The sequence below is a fragment of the Daucus carota genome, chromosome 2, assembly GCF_001625215.2.
Source record: "Daucus carota subsp. sativus chromosome 2, DH1 v3.0, whole genome shotgun sequence".
NCBI classification, from domain to species: domain Eukaryota; kingdom Viridiplantae; phylum Streptophyta; class Magnoliopsida; order Apiales; family Apiaceae; genus Daucus; species Daucus carota.
The window spans coordinates 13824482-13840807 of NC_030382.2; the positions used below are offsets into that span (position 1 = coordinate 13824482).

At 31.4% G+C, this 16326-nt stretch overlaps 1 long non-coding RNA gene across 1 annotated transcript; it reads right to left on the reverse strand.

The window, feature by feature from the left end:
• Positions 1–557: 557 nt before the first annotated feature.
• LOC108208194 (uncharacterized) lies at positions 558–3042 on the reverse strand. The gene is made up of 3 exons (XR_001804272.2): positions 2811–3042; positions 1441–1499; positions 558–753 (listed from the first exon to the last, which is right to left on the reverse strand). It is a non-coding gene; the product is annotated as an uncharacterized LOC108208194 (long non-coding RNA).
• Positions 3043–16326: the final 13284 nt, after the last annotated feature.

The following is a 16326-nucleotide window of genomic DNA, read 5'->3' on the forward strand; positions in this document are numbered from 1 at the left end:
TAGTAATGCTTGCATTTCTTCCTCTACATCACCTTATATTTCTTTTTGATATATGCTGAGAATTGTCATTTTGACTTTAGATATCTCTTCAGCCCTGTCATGTCTAGTATTTGCAAATGAGTTCTCTGGTAAAACCTACGCTGCGGGATATTCTTACACTCATCAGACTTGAGAGGGAGGATGAGCAAGTGAGGCAACATATCATTGAAGACGTGCAAGATGATGTTCGGACCGTGGAAAGTGTTATAGGTATTAAAGAGCATCTCCAAGGGAGATTTGTAAAATTATTAGTTATAATCGAGAGTTATCCTCAGAATGTAAAAATTTTGCTAACAATGAAAAAATGAGGGGGTTATGTATAATTGTGATTAGGTAAAATCATACCTAAAAGATACATTGCTTCAACAAATATAACTCATCAAATATGATTTTTTATATTTTTTTGATACTGGGTGAATGGTTGAAGTGATTCAAATTTTACATATTTTTTAAATATGCCAACTAGATGTGTAACACCCCACTTTTACAATGGGGCTAAACGATTAAATAATTCTAAATTCATTCAGAAATAATATAATAATTTAACAACCAAAATGTCAATATGGATAATAAAGTCTGAAACTCCATGATAATAAATCCAACAAAGTCTGAAATCAATAGAAATATAAGCTCTAAAGTCTTATTATAGCCCCTAACAACGAAAGCAACTAAAGGTGGGTGTCACTCATCACGATCCCCGCTACCCCTGATTACCTGCGGAAAGAAAGCAAACGAGAGTGAGCCAATGCCCAGTACGAATATAAAAATAGTGTAGGTGCAAAGAGTATCAATAATCTCGAAACAATGATTACAATAAATTGGTACAAATAAGTACCTCAAGTCACAATAATCGAGATAAACAATGAACTATAAATAAGACTCAATGATGAATAAATGACACAATACGGGTCTCTTACACAAAACTGTACTTGCTCAACTCCAATCACCGAGCAAATACAGAACAATGATTTCTTCTTCGGTTATCCACAAGAAGAAATAAAGAATGTATGAAACATTCCACAAAACAATAACGATCATGATCTTCTCACGTCTCATACCCCAGAAACGTGCTCGTATGCTTAAATCACCGATACGAGTTGGTGTCTAGTTCACCTTTACTACGAACTCCATGTGAACATTGTCCGTGATTTACCCACACGGATAAGTTTAAGAGCCCAAACAATTACAAAAGTTGCCGACTCAATGAACAAAATATATACAGTGGTACAATCATAAAACGAAAGGAAACAATAGGAGTCTAGGCAACAATAATTCAAATATATGAAGGCCAAGTGAAAAGAGTGATGTGCAATAACAAAAGAGATTTTAAGAATGTCAAAATAATAAATATCATAAATATTTATTATTTAAGTAAAAGAGAGAAAAGAATAGAATCCGTACCTGATATAACAACACTAATTTAGTTGTGATCAAAACTGAAGCTACTCCTCCTTATGAATCTATAATCAATTTAAATTAATTCAAACATATCAGTTTTATGCATTTCCAAGTTCAATCTTGTCATTATAAATAGTATATATATATATCACGTAAAATACAACTAACCAAAATAATTTAGGTGTCTTCCAACTATTATTCCAGGAGCGACATATTGCATAAAAAAAATAAAGTAAAACAATAACAATGAAGCCAATACTAGAACCTGGTTACTACAACTAGTTATAAATAATATTATAAACAAATAAAAAGCATAATCATCGTTTAGGCACTCAAGCAGCACAGCGCGGCACCTGGTTCTATCACCGGACTTTATAAGCCATCAAACTACTTCAATTTAACCAACACTTATTACTGCATTAACTAGTAACGTCAGCCGGAAGGGTACAACTACAAATAATAATAATAATAACAACGTATAATAATAATATCATATAAGCATATTTAGTACTCGATAATATTGTTATTAAATCTATATATAATATATAATATAGCCAGAGAATAAACTACACACAATCATCTTGAAGTTCAGATGCATGCACATATACACATATGCTTATACTTACTTACCTTTAATTTAATAAAAATAAAATAATCTCACACTTTAATAATAAACATAAGAAATATTATTGTTTTAAAGAATGGTACTAGTTTTAGTAACGGAACACAAGCTCGAGAACATGGTTATGAAACAAGAAATTTGGTGAGGATTAAAGTCATAATTATTACAAATAAAAATAATAAATACAGTAACTCTCTATTTTAAAACACAATAAAAGGATGCAGTGATTTTGAAATCAGACTCTCAATTATTTTTAATTAAAATAACTAGCAAAACACATTATCAAAATCTAATTTACCAATATATAATAAGGCAAACTCTACTTTATAAACAATCAATCCTCCAAACACTAGTACACTGCCCAACTCCCGTATCTGCGTAATAGGGTTCGGCACATGAGTCTGGACACCTTATAACCACACTGAATTATCAACAAGTACCAAACGTAACAAAGTTACAGTTCCAATAAAATAGGATATTGCCAGAGTATTTCAAAAAAAACAATACATGTAACTCCACATATAAACCTTTAAGAAAATAACCAACAGTAGGAAATTCACATTAATAATCACCATATTAAAATATCATAAATATATGTACCCAGATTTCAATTATATAAATAAATTAATTAATTAATATAAAACCCAAATAAAGGAAGAATATGTACAAATGTATTTTGATGTAAAAAAAAATACAAAACTAAATGAATAAATTAATTGGTAATTAGATACACAAGAGGTATTTTGCTTACCGAAATAGAATGCTCTCAAAATGATGAATGCAGCACAGCGTATAATTAGTATACTAATTATGAACCTGAAATAAATTCAACACAATTAATATAATTTTATAAGTGTAACAAATATATTTGGGTATGAAGATTTGAATCAAACCTCCACCATTTACCAAGAATTACCAGTATGTAACTTTCTCGTCGCACCTTCCTTAATAATATGCTACACCTTGTATATTGCACCAAAATCTATCCAATCATGTACTGTGTTTTACTACCGCATGCATACTCTCTCACGCTTGCCACCAGTAGAATAAATATATTTAACTCTGTTGTGGATGACTTAGATGTGTTCTCGAAATTTATAGTAAATAAAGATAAGTATGCTTTAAAGATTAGCATCAAAATATTCAAAATATTATGCCTCATCTAAAGTTTAGTTACAGTTTCATCCTAATCCTTAACCAACTAATTAGTCGATTATGCATATCCACAATAATATTTAGAATTTAAACCAAAGATTGTTTTAATATTATTTTATAATATTAATAACTAATTAAATAATAAAAACCTGGTTGTTATAAGATGACACATAGATGTCAATTTAACTAACCCATGTATACCCTTGCAGATGCTCTAAGAAGGAGTGGCCAGTATGTCCTAGTTGGCTAGTTTATTTTTTACATCCTTGATCCCTGCTGAAATAAAACTTCATATTAAGACATGAAACCGGTTGTGGTAAACCCATACACATTTCAACTAATTACTGGATTGTGTCTATAAAGACTTCATTAATGGTGATACGATCTGTTTTATATTTGTTGGACTCGATTATTTTTTTAGATGTTGTATGATATTTACAAGAATTAATTTTTTTTTATAAAAGAAAAAGGGTGTATTTATTTAGATTTTTATGAATTGTAGATGTTTTTTATTTTATGAGAAAAAATAAGATATTATAGAATGGAGATATGTTTTGATTTTAAATACAATGCTCCAAAATCTTATTAATTATAAAAAAAATATTACAAGAACATAACATGTACTGAATAATTTCATAAAATACATCACTTTATAAATTAAAATATTAGATTTATCACTTTTTGAATATCACGAGATTTTAATAGATTATAAACGATTTAAATTTAATATCACATGATTCTAAAACATAATTTTATACTTGAATGAAAAATCAATTTGATATTTTAAAATAATAAAACTATAATTAGATATCTCAAAAGTATAATACTACAATCTTAAAGATATCAATTAAATACACCTCAATGCAGTGAATATAAATCTCTTTAAATAGCCCGAATGAATGAACACACCCTGCAAAAACGTCAATTTCCTCAATCCCTAGAAATGCTAAACCCTAGTTAAGAACCACAACCAATTTGTCACCGCCTTAGACCTTAGTCGAATTTCGTTAGCGCATCTTGTCGAAGACTTGGTGGAGATGAATGGTTCTGCACCTGTGTAGTTGTATTACTTTAACAAGTTTCTTAAATAATGAACAAAGTGCTCCATTAAATATCGAGATTCGAAGTGTAATGACTCCGTTCAAGGTAATATTTTTTTCTTTTTATCATTGAATTGATGACGTCTCTTAGATAGTGCTATGGTGCTTGCTATTGAGACGAATTAGTTTGAGAGTGCTTTTCATTTTAGATTGGGATGTAGCATCGTATGGATTACTGGCTCGGAGTTTTATGTACAACTTATGAATGTCAGGATAGTGCTTGTTATTTTGTATGCTTGGCCACTTTAGATTGATTTAATCTAGACATATAAAAGCTGATAATCAATTATATGATAATACTTGCAATTCTATATGCGCATCATTCAATTCTTGTTTTTAGATATAAGCAAAGTATGTTCTTCTTGACTTCAAGATATCTTTAGTCTTGTCTAGTGGTATGTAGACTGTTTTGGTATTTGCAGATGAGTTCTTACAGTCAAGTGGACCATGCTCCTCACAGTATTCTTTCTGGCTGATCAGAAGGTGGAAAATCTCAGAGGTATAAGTGGTTTATAGCAAGTAGTAGCTCCCTCGCATAATATTTACATCATCTATTTGTATTTTGGCTGTCTAAGTTTGTTTTTGTTCGCACTCAGATACTGTTGCTGTTCATTTGTCTAGAGGTAATAGGGTTGCCCTTGCGCCTGTTGTACTCTTGCTTGTATTTATAGAGATATGAGGGTGTTACATAATGGAATGATTAAGCCTGTCGAATGGGTCTGGAATTGGTCTGAAGTTCACTATATGGCACTACGATTTAGTGCAACTGTGGGTTTGGGAGAGGTTTGTGGAATTGAGGTCAAAGCAAATGTCATAGAAAGGGGAGACCCTAGAACAACACGGTGGAACGGAGTCACAAAGTTGAAAGTTTCACAATTTGTGAAGCTTCTTGAAGCTTTTAGACATCTACAAGCTGGTAATCAATTACCAATTATATGATAATACTCGCAATTCTATCTTCGCATCATTCAATTCTTGGTTTTAGATATAAGCAAATAATGTTCTTTTTGACATTATGATATCTTTAGTCTTATTTAGACCGTTTTGGTACTTGCAGATGAGTTCCTATAGGCTACAGTCAAGTGGATCATGCTCCTCAGAGTATTCTTCCTGGATGTTCAGACGGTGGAAAATCTCAGTTGCGTAATCATTGTTTCTGTGTTTGACTGTTCTTAGAAGTGTACCTGTGTTTTAAAGTATTAAAAAGGAGTGTTTGGAGGTACATGGTGGAAGCTCAGATTTTTCAGTAATGCCAGAGTACCCTTCTTGAAGTTGGAGCACAGCCTTCAAAGGATTACTTGTGATATCTATATTAATTATTCGCATGGTCAGTTGAAGGCCAAGTTGCTGTTCTGGATCAATGGAATTAGTGAACGCTTTCAGTAATGCCGGTACATTAGCTTACAGTATAGTGAGTGTGTTAAATGAAATTTAAACTATAGTTCTCCTTGTTAGGTTTTACTGTACACATTATCCTCATCAGATGATTATAATTTGGAAAATTTTTGTGTCTCAATTGGTTGAAGATCAAATTGCAAATTAATCCATTTTGGAAAGGTTGACGAGTTAAAGTTGCTAATGTTAGTTTTGTACTCCAAATTTGGTGGAAGTTGAGAAAAAAACACATGATCGAGACAATTATGTGAATGTGGCAATCCCGATAGACTGATCAATTCATTGAATACTACTTGTAGTTAAATAATGAAGAAAATGCTCCGTCAATGATTGAGGCGTAATGACTCTTTTTAAGGTAATTTAATTTTCTTCTTATTTTGATGTCTCTTAACCATTTATTGCCGAAAACTGTGTGACTAAATGTGAAAGAATTAGTTAATAATACCAATCTAAATTATTTGTGTGGAGGATCTCGATTAATTACTTACCCCAATTGGCAGCACAAGGAATACTCGAACAACGACGTTGGAGTTTGACCAACTCCAGAGTTTTGACTACTTTGATACCATCAGTCTCCTTCTATTCCCCGTCTCTTCAGTTGGTTCTCTTGAATTAGGGGTGGCCTAATAATTAGGTAAGTCCTTTTTTTTATTTAATCCAAAATGAATATACATTTTTTTCTTCCTGCACGTCGCATCGCACACATCCCACAAATGAAAGAATTGTGTACCCAAGATTTGTCTTGGGTCTGCTAAATTATCATGTGTGTATTTCAATATGAATGTATCATCGACTGGCCACCTTGATTGGTTCAATTTAGACAAAGGCATGCTATATTGCTCTACTGCCGTCATATGGAGATATAAAGATTCTTCATTATTATCATTTTATCCGCAGTCGGGCTGGCCTGGGGATATCATGAAACAAAGTGACGGTGCTGCTTGGGTTGGCGAACTTCCAGAATTTTATAGAAGTATGGTTAAAGCTGATTTTTTACGTGTAGACAATACATCTGTTTCTGCCTCATCAGAGAGAATTGATGATGAGATTAAAGCTTTGACACAAGATATAGCAAGTTATCAGGTACATGTAAATTTTTGGCTCACTGAACTGTTGCTGTAGCAATAAGATGTAATTTGCAGCTATGTTAAAGATAATATATTTGATTAACGCAAGAGTCATTATTTCATTTTACTATCATTAATTTTTGGTCAAAGAGGGTCTCTAATTTGTGGAACCAAATTTGAGGAAGATGTAGTTTGTTGAACTAATATTTTTGCAACTTGTAAAATCTTTGTTGAACACAGTTTAACTTGTAAACTAATATTTGATATCAATGTTGACGTCAGCCATCGAGGTTCAACCCTTACTCTGGACAGTATGAGATGTTTGCACTCTATGTATGTGATTCCTAACCTTTCTCTCTTTCTCACATTTGCACTCTTATGTGTATGTAATTCTCTTTCTCTAGACATTTAGACTCTAGGTATGTAATCCCTCTCTCTCTCTCTCTGCCAACATGTTTCTTATTAATGGAATCCTTAATGGCTTAAAGCTTTAATAAAGGCATTTCTCCCCCTGAATTCAACTTTTTTTAAAATTTTAGGTTGAGGATCCTTTTGAGCATCCTGCTAATACTGCAAGGGCGGTTACCAACAACCATCCGACAAAGATGGCAGATGCATTTTGAGCTACACACAATATGCTTGCATCAAATTATTATAACCAGGCTACCCTTTCCGCTGCACTAATTAGACAAGATCGATTGTCACCAGCGAGACGATCAAAATTCACAAACATGCCAGGAAACAACCGGAGTCGCCCACAGATGAACCAAGCTTCATCATCACAGTCACAATCACACCAAACTCGGAATTTCAGGAATAATAATGGACGTTCCAACAATGAAAAAATGAACGTTCCAACAATGAAAATATGAACAGACCGGTGCAGCCTCCTCATAGTCAAACAAGGGAGATTTGGAAGGCAAAACCATCTTAATCGAATTAAAATTTTGTAACAGGTTGATATCATATTGTGTGTGGTGGTGTTTTGGATTGTTTTGGTAATTTAACACCACTGATGAAATTGGTAAAAACACAAAAAATAATAGTAAGAGTGATTGTTTTTAAGCGCAAAATCAGATTTATATGGTAATTGAATCAGTAAAAGAATTTTAAAATTAAATCTTTTAACTAAATTTTAGTTAAGTTTAATATAAGTATAAATTAATTTAAATTAAAATAATAAATATTGATGAGTCATATACAAATATAAAAAATGCCAAGGTGATTGATGATTCTTAAATAATATTTTGAAATCGAAAATATATAATTAATGGAGATGAAAATAAATTAGTTAATTATTTATGTGAGGAATTGAGACTTGAAGATGATTTTTAATTAGATAGTGAAAAGGAGTCTGATTAGATGAGTTATAATTGGATTATGAAAGGAATTTGATTAAATTATACTATTATTAACCAAAATATTATAAGTTAAATTATGATTAACTTGTATGTGGTTAATATCTTGATAAAATTTAATATAAATATGTAAGGGTTGCGTGATTGGTCATAAGATAATTCAACTTTACTTAAAGATAATTCAACTTTACTTAAATTAAATTAAATTAATTTTAAAATTGAGCACGATTGGATAGCCCAATGGTGGGTTTAGCCTCTAGCCTCTATTGTCCCCGGACACCCGGTTCGACTCTGGTTGATTTAAAATTTAGGACTGGCTCCAAATTTGTTCTAAAATAATTCCTAAATTTGGGAATGGCTCCTAATTAGTTCTTAAATAATTCCTTTTTTTTTTAGAGTAACTATGGATTTGGTAAAAGATTTCCAATGTCTACCTGGCTTGGCATTTTTAGTTGCCAACCTATTAGAGCTCCATGATTGTCAATGAGTCTACTCAAAGTTTGCAACTATCTCGTTTAGCTAAAAACAAACTCTTATCCAAAAACTATATTTAACCTTAACCATTTACGTATTTGAAATAGGTATACAATATTTATTTAGGGGACCTTTTATCGTTGCCAATTATTGGAGTGTATTTTACAAAGAGATTGCAAAAGTGATATGGAGGAGAGATAAAATAAAAAACTAATACATACATTGAGTTGGCAAGACTTAGAACAAGTCCAATAGGTTACCTATCTCATTATGTATTAATAATATAAAATAATGAACCTAGCTAGTGAGTCTTAGTGATTTAGGTAATTTACTTGAGTGTCAACTCCAATAGCAATCCTTATATGTGTTCTCCTATTATTATTTTAATAACAAATTTGAGAGAGAAAAGGGAGAAAAGAAGGGAAAAGATAAAGAAAGAAGCAGGAAGATGAATTTTTTATTCATAAATAGTGGATAGGTAATGGCTAGAGGTTACCTAAAAACAGTTAATGTCTAGAAGATTAATTTGAGGATCTGCCAGTGATTTAGGCTAGTATACTGTTGGAGTGCCTCTTTTTTGGTACATCACATAAATATGAGTTTAGGAGCTCATTTAGGTAACCTATTGGACTTCCTCTTTTTTGGTACATCACATAAATATGAGTTTAGGAGCTCATTTAGGTAACCTATTGGACTTGCTCTTCGCAACTATTTTAGCAACACTTGTTGGAGATGGTTAACCGCTAGTTATGACGGGAAACAAAACTGCATATTATAATAGACTCGGGTATTATAATAAATGATTAATCAATCACAAAAGTTGAATTATTTTGGGACCAATCAAAGGTCACCCAAATATTTTAGAACAATAATGTTCATTCTTCAACTCAGATTTTAATATATTTTATTATAGTTTATGAATATTAATTGATAGTATCTGATTTTGATTTTATCCGAATTCTTTATAAAATATCGCAAAGTTGATGAGAGTTTTTGGGATTTAAGCACAATGTTTCAAACTCTCATGGATTTTGGTGTGATATCAAATATCTTAAAATACAATACACAATCTCACAAAAACCATCATTTTATGAAGTTCAAAAAAATTCATCACCATTTGAATACAATCAGATTTTAATATATCTAAAAAAATCTCAATTGAATACCATCGAAATTTGAAATATAATTTAAAATCATAATTGAATACCACCAGTTTTGTAAATAAATTAAAATCCTAAGTAAATATCTAAGATTCTAATAATTTTTGAAAACCGGATTTGAATCCCCTCAAATTTAATGAATGAAAAATATCTTTTAAAATCTCAATTAAATATACCCCTAATAAATGTGGTAGATGGAAAAAAAATCTTTAAAAATCTTTTGAAATCTCAATTATTTATACCCCTAATCAATGCGGTGCATAAAAAATCCCTTTAAATATCCCATATGAATTGACACCAACCGTGAACATCTCAATTTCCTCAATCCTCAAGAATGCTCAACCCTAGTCATGATCCACAACTGTATTTATCGATTTCCTGTATCCATTTTGTCGTCGCCTTGTCAAATTTTTGTTTGCGCATTTTGTCGAACACTTGGTGGAGATGAATGGTTTTCCACCCGTTCCATGTGTAGTTGTTTCACTTTAACAAACTTCTTAAATAATGAAGAGAATTTCGGTAAAAAAAATAATGAAGAAAATGCTCCATTAAATATCAAACACACAATTAGCTTCCATCCTTCTGTTTGAGAAGTGAAATTAAGCAAGTTAAATTTGCTAGTGGTGGATCTGTGACTCCTTGTGTGTGGATGGAGTATTTTATGAATAGTGGTAAGGATGTAGAGCATGAAGCATTTCTTGTATTTTGGCTGTCTAGGTGATGATTTTGTAATGTTGCTTTTCATTTGTCTAGAGGTAATAGGGTTGCTCTTGCGCCCGTTGTTCTTGCATGTATTTTTAAAGATAGTAATTTATTACCCGTGTCATGCACAGGTGATTTATAATTTTTGTAATTTTATTGTTTATTTCTCAAATTTAATTGAAATACAAATCGATTATACTAACCGGATTTTTGAAAAGGATATTTACTTATATAATAGATAATAAGTTTAGTTAAAAAGAATAATTAATTATATAAGAAGGCCCATAATTCGGCTCAAGTACTGACCGATCAAATTTTAATGTTTCAGTTTTAATAATACAGTATAAAAGTATTGATGATGGTGTTGCCAGGGACGGACCCATTTTTGTAAAACTGCCAGGGCTGGACCAATTGTTTTTTACCAACGTTGTAAAATTTAATAAGTCGCCCAACCAAATGACATCCCAATGTTTTTTTTGTTAGTTTTCAAGTACCATTGTAAATGAGTGCTAAGATTAGTAGCCCCCGATGCAAGTCGAACAATATCCTCAAATGATGTCAAATTTGAGATATTGAAAAAATTGAGTATTTCAGTAATATTATCTTAGTGATGTCTTACAACACTTGGACATCTTGTACATGTGCCTTATTTTCAAGACATTGCATTAAAGATTAGTTTCACTAGAAAAAATAGAATGAGATTTCATTAGATAATATAATAAAACAAAGATGAAGAACATAATGCAATGGTTAAGCCAACGTCAGCCTAGGCCAAGGTCCTCCCCTTGTTGCAGAATGCAATGGATAAGCCTGTCGAATTACGGTCTGGAATTGGTCTGAAGTTCACTATATGGCACTGCGATTTAGTATAAATGTGTTGGGCCGCACAATTCCCATTAACTCCATATTAGTATGATATTGTCCGCTCAGGGACGTGGCCAAGCCCGCACGGATTTGCTTTCGGGCTCCTCCCAAAAGGCCTCATATTAATGGAGTTCTTTGGCTGCTTATATTCAACTCAAATCTTCTTTGTATTTCCGAGGTGGGACTTGGGTTGACAGCCACTCAACAATCTCCCCTCAATTCAAGAACCACCAATCTTGTGATTTATATGCATTTAAATTGATAGAGTTACTACTTGTTAATCACAAAAATCAATGTTTTTTTATTATGTCATTGTATAATTTGAATGTATGTGAATTTTTCTTTTATGATCTTGAAAAACAGGGACGTCATTTTAAAAATTCGTCTAGAACACCCAAATCTCTACGGTTGGCCCTGCTTGATTCAAATTTATTTGTATAATTCCTCGTAAGAAAATAAAATATATCGTTTAATGCTTTTATTAAAAAGCGTCATTGTTGCTATAAACTTGATCAAAAAACTTTGCGCGGAGTCAATATGATTACTTTTGAAATAAACAAAGTACAATAAAATCTCAATTAATCAATAATCGATAAATTCATAATATAGTATAAATTAATATTTGGGTTACAAATTTTTGATCACAACATAATAGTGACAACTCACAAGAACATATATAACCTCGATTAATAAAAATCTCGATAAATTAATAAGGTTTAGTGATTCCGACAACATTAATTATAAAAATTTTAGTGTACCTTAGAGTGCACCTAATTATAGATTTCATCGAGGGAGATCTCTACGATCTTTGAAAGTTCATCATCTAATTGAATAACTTATTTATCCATATTTTATACCACAATATAGAATTAGGATCAACATGAAAAATCAATTTCCGAGGCAAATTTGGTCCATAGCTTTCGAATTTGATATAGAATGACTTCAACTTTGTAGTGGTAATCTATACCATTATTTAAAGCGTATGAAGTAGATAAAAAGTCTTTGGATATCAACTTTATTCCTAAACATGTAGTGTATGCGAAGTCTCAAAAGTGTTGGTACTTGTGTGTGGATATGTGGAAGGTAACATTTTTGCAATTATTTTGTTAGAACCCATAGATATACAAAATTGTAAGTAAAAATATTGAGACATGGGCCTTATACTAATTTTTAGAAGATTTGATAGCTACTATCATCAAACACCTTCTTTTATAAAAAATTATTAAATCAATATAGGGTTTAAATATATCATATTTTTAGTCAATATGCCATCAGATATCTTAAAATGATAGTCAGATATTTCAAGAAATATTTCATCAAAAAAAAAATACCATCTAATACAATCTATTTTTTCGGAAAACGAAAAATAATATAATCTTAAAAATGTAAATTAAATACCTAAAAATATGGTGAATGACCCCCCCCCCCCTAAACATGTCAATTGCCTGAATCCCTAGAAAGGCTAAACCCTAGTTAAGATCCACAATCGTGTTTATGTATTTTCCGTATCTCTTTTGTCGCCGCCTTATCAAATTTTCGTTAGATCTCTTGTCGAACAGTTGGTGGAGGTGAATGGTTCTCCACCTGATCTATGTTTAATTGTTTCACTTTAAGAAAAGCTTCTTAAACAATGAAGAAAATGCTCCATTAAATACCGAAATTCTGCAAGTTAAATTTGCTAGTGGTGGATCTGTGACTCATTGTATGTGGATGGAGTATTTTATGAATAGTGGTAAGGATGTAGAGCATGAAGCATTTCTTGTATTTTGGCTGTCTAGGTGAGGATTTTGTAATGTTGCTGTTCATTTGTCTAGAGGTAATAGTAATATTACCCGTGTCGTGCACGGGTGATTTATAATTTTTGTAATTTTATTGTTTATTTCTCAAATTTAATTGAAATACAAATCGATTATACTAACCGGATTTTTGAAAAGGATATTTACTTATATAAAAGATTATAGGTTTAGTTAAAAAGAATAATTAATTATATAAGAAGGTCCATAATTCGGCTCAAGCACTTATTCCATATCTTAAGAAATTCTCTCAACAACAAATCCTATCCTGCAGATCTATTACAAATATTCATAGAAATTATATATAAGTGAATTCTATAGTGTATACCTCCTCTATGCATACAAAATAAAACAGGCGGGTTTTTTCATCGTAGAATGGCTATTCGATCCTTTTTTTCTTCTTCTTTGGATTGGATGAGAATTAAATAAAAAATTATTCGTTATTATAATCTATAACTTAAATGAAATTGAATACTTTCTTTTGTTGGTATCAAATTTTTAATGTTTCAGTTTTAATAATACAGTATAAAAGTATTGATGATGGTGTTGCCACGGACGGACCCAGTTTTGTAAAACTGCCAAGGCTGGACCAATTGTTTTTTGCCAACATTGTAAAATTTAATAAGTCGCCCAACGAAATGATGTCCTGACATCCCAATGTTTTTTTTTGTTAATTTTCAAGTACCATTGTAAATGAGTGCTAAGATTAGTAGCCCCCGATGCAAGTCGAACAATCCTCAAATGATGTCAAATTTGAGATATTGAAAAAATTGAGTATTTCAGTAATATTATCTTAGTGATGTCTTACAACACTTGGACATCTTGTACATGTGCCTTATTTTCAAGTCATTGCATTAAAAATTAGTTTTACTAGAATAAATAGAATGAGATTTCATTAGATAATATAATAAAACAAAGATGAAGAACATAATGCAATGGTTAAGCTAACCTCCGCACAGGCCGAGGTCCGCCCCTTGTTACAGAATGCAATGGATAAGCCTGTCGAATTAGGGTGTGGAATTGGTCTGAAGTTCACTATATGGCACTGCGATTTAGTATAAATATGTTGGGCCGCGCAATTCCCGTTAACTCCAGATATTGTCCGCTCAGGGACGTGGCCAAGCCCGCACGGATTTGCTTTCGGGCTCCTCCCAAAAGGCCTCATATTAATGGAGTTCTTTGGCTGCTTATATTCAACTCAAATCTTCTTTGTATTTCCGAGGTGGGACTTGGGTTGACAGCCACTCAACAATCTCCCCTCAATTCAAGAACCACCAATCTTGTGATTTATATGCATTTGAATTGATAGAGTTATTACTTGTTAATCTCAAAAATCAATGTTTTTTTATTATGTCATTGTATATTTGAATGTATGTGAATTTTTCTTTTATGATCTTGAAAAACAGGGACGTCATTTTAAAAATTCGTCTAGAACACCCAAATCTCTAGGGTTGGCCCTCCTTGATTCAAATTTATTTGTATAATTGCTCCTAAGAAAATAAAATATATTGTTTAATGCTTTTATTAAAAAGCGTCATTGTTGCTATAAACTTGATCAAAAAACTTTTAGCGGATTCAATATGATTACTTTTGAAATAAACAAAGTACAATAAATTCTCAATTAATCAATAATCGATAAATTCATAATATAGTATAAATTAATATTTGGGTTACAAATTTTTGACCACAACATAATAGTGACAACTCACAAGAACATATATAACCTCGATTAACAAAAATCTCGATAAATTAATAAGGTTTAGTGATTCCGACAACATTAATTATAAAAGTTTTAGTGTACCTTAGAGTGCACCTAATTATAGATTTCATCGAGGGAGATCTCTTGGATCTTTGAAAGTTCATCATCTAATTGAATAACATATTTATCCATATTTTATACCACAATATAGAATTAAGATCAACATGAAAAATCAATTTCCGAGGCAAATTTGGTCCATAGCTTTCGAATTTGATATAGAATGACTTCAACTTTGTAGTGGTAATCTATACCATTATTTAAAGCATATGAAGTAGATAAAAAGTCTTTGGATATCAACTTTATTCCTAAACATGTAGTGTATGCGAAGTCTCAAAAGTGTTGGTACTTGTGTGTGGATATGTGGAAGGTAACATTTTTGCAATTATTTTGTTAGAACCCATAGATATAAAAATTGTAAGTCAAAATATTGAGACATGGGCCTTATACTAATTTTTAGAAGATTTGATAGCTACTATCATCAACCACCTTCTTTTATAAAAAATTATTAAATCAATATAAGCTTTAAATATATCATATTTTTAGTCAATATGCCATCAGATATCTTAAAATGATAGTCAGATATTTCAAGAAATATTTCATCAAAAAAAAATACCATCTAATACAATCTATTTTTTCGGAAAACGAAAAATAATATAATCTTAAAAATGTAAATTAAATACCTAAAAATATGGTGAATGACCCCCCCCCCCCTAAACATGTCAATTGCCTGAATCCCTAGAAAGGCTAAACCCTAGTTAAGATCCACAATCGTGTTTATGTATTTTCCGTATCTCTTTTGTCGCCGCCTTATCAAATTTTCGTTAGATCTCTTGTCGAACAGTTGGTGGAGGTGAATGGTTCTCCACCTGATCTATGTTTAATTGTTTCACTTTAAGAAAAGCTTCTTAAACAATGAAGAAAATGCTCCATTAAATACCGAAATTCTGCAAGTTAAATTTGCTAGTGGTGGATCTGTGACTCATTGTATGTGGATGGAGTATTTTATGAATAGTGGTAAGGATGTAGAGCATGAAGCATTTCTTGTATTTTGGCTGTCTAGGTGAGGATTTTGTAATGTTGCTGTTCATTTGTCTAGAGGTAATAGTAATATTACCCGTGTCGTGCACGGGTGATTTATAATTTTTGTAATTTTATTGTTTATTTCTCAAATTTAATTGAAATACAAATCGATTATACTAACCGGATTTTTGAAAAGGATATTTACTTATATAAAAGATTATAGGTTTAGTTAAAAAGAATAATTAATTATATAAGAAGGTCCATAATTCGGCTCAAGCACTTATTCCATATCTTAAGAAATTCTCTCAACAACAAATCCTATCCTGCAGATCTATTACAAATATTCATAGAAATTATATATAAGTGAATTCTATAGTGTATACCTCCTCTATGCATACAAAATAAAACAGGCGGGTTTTT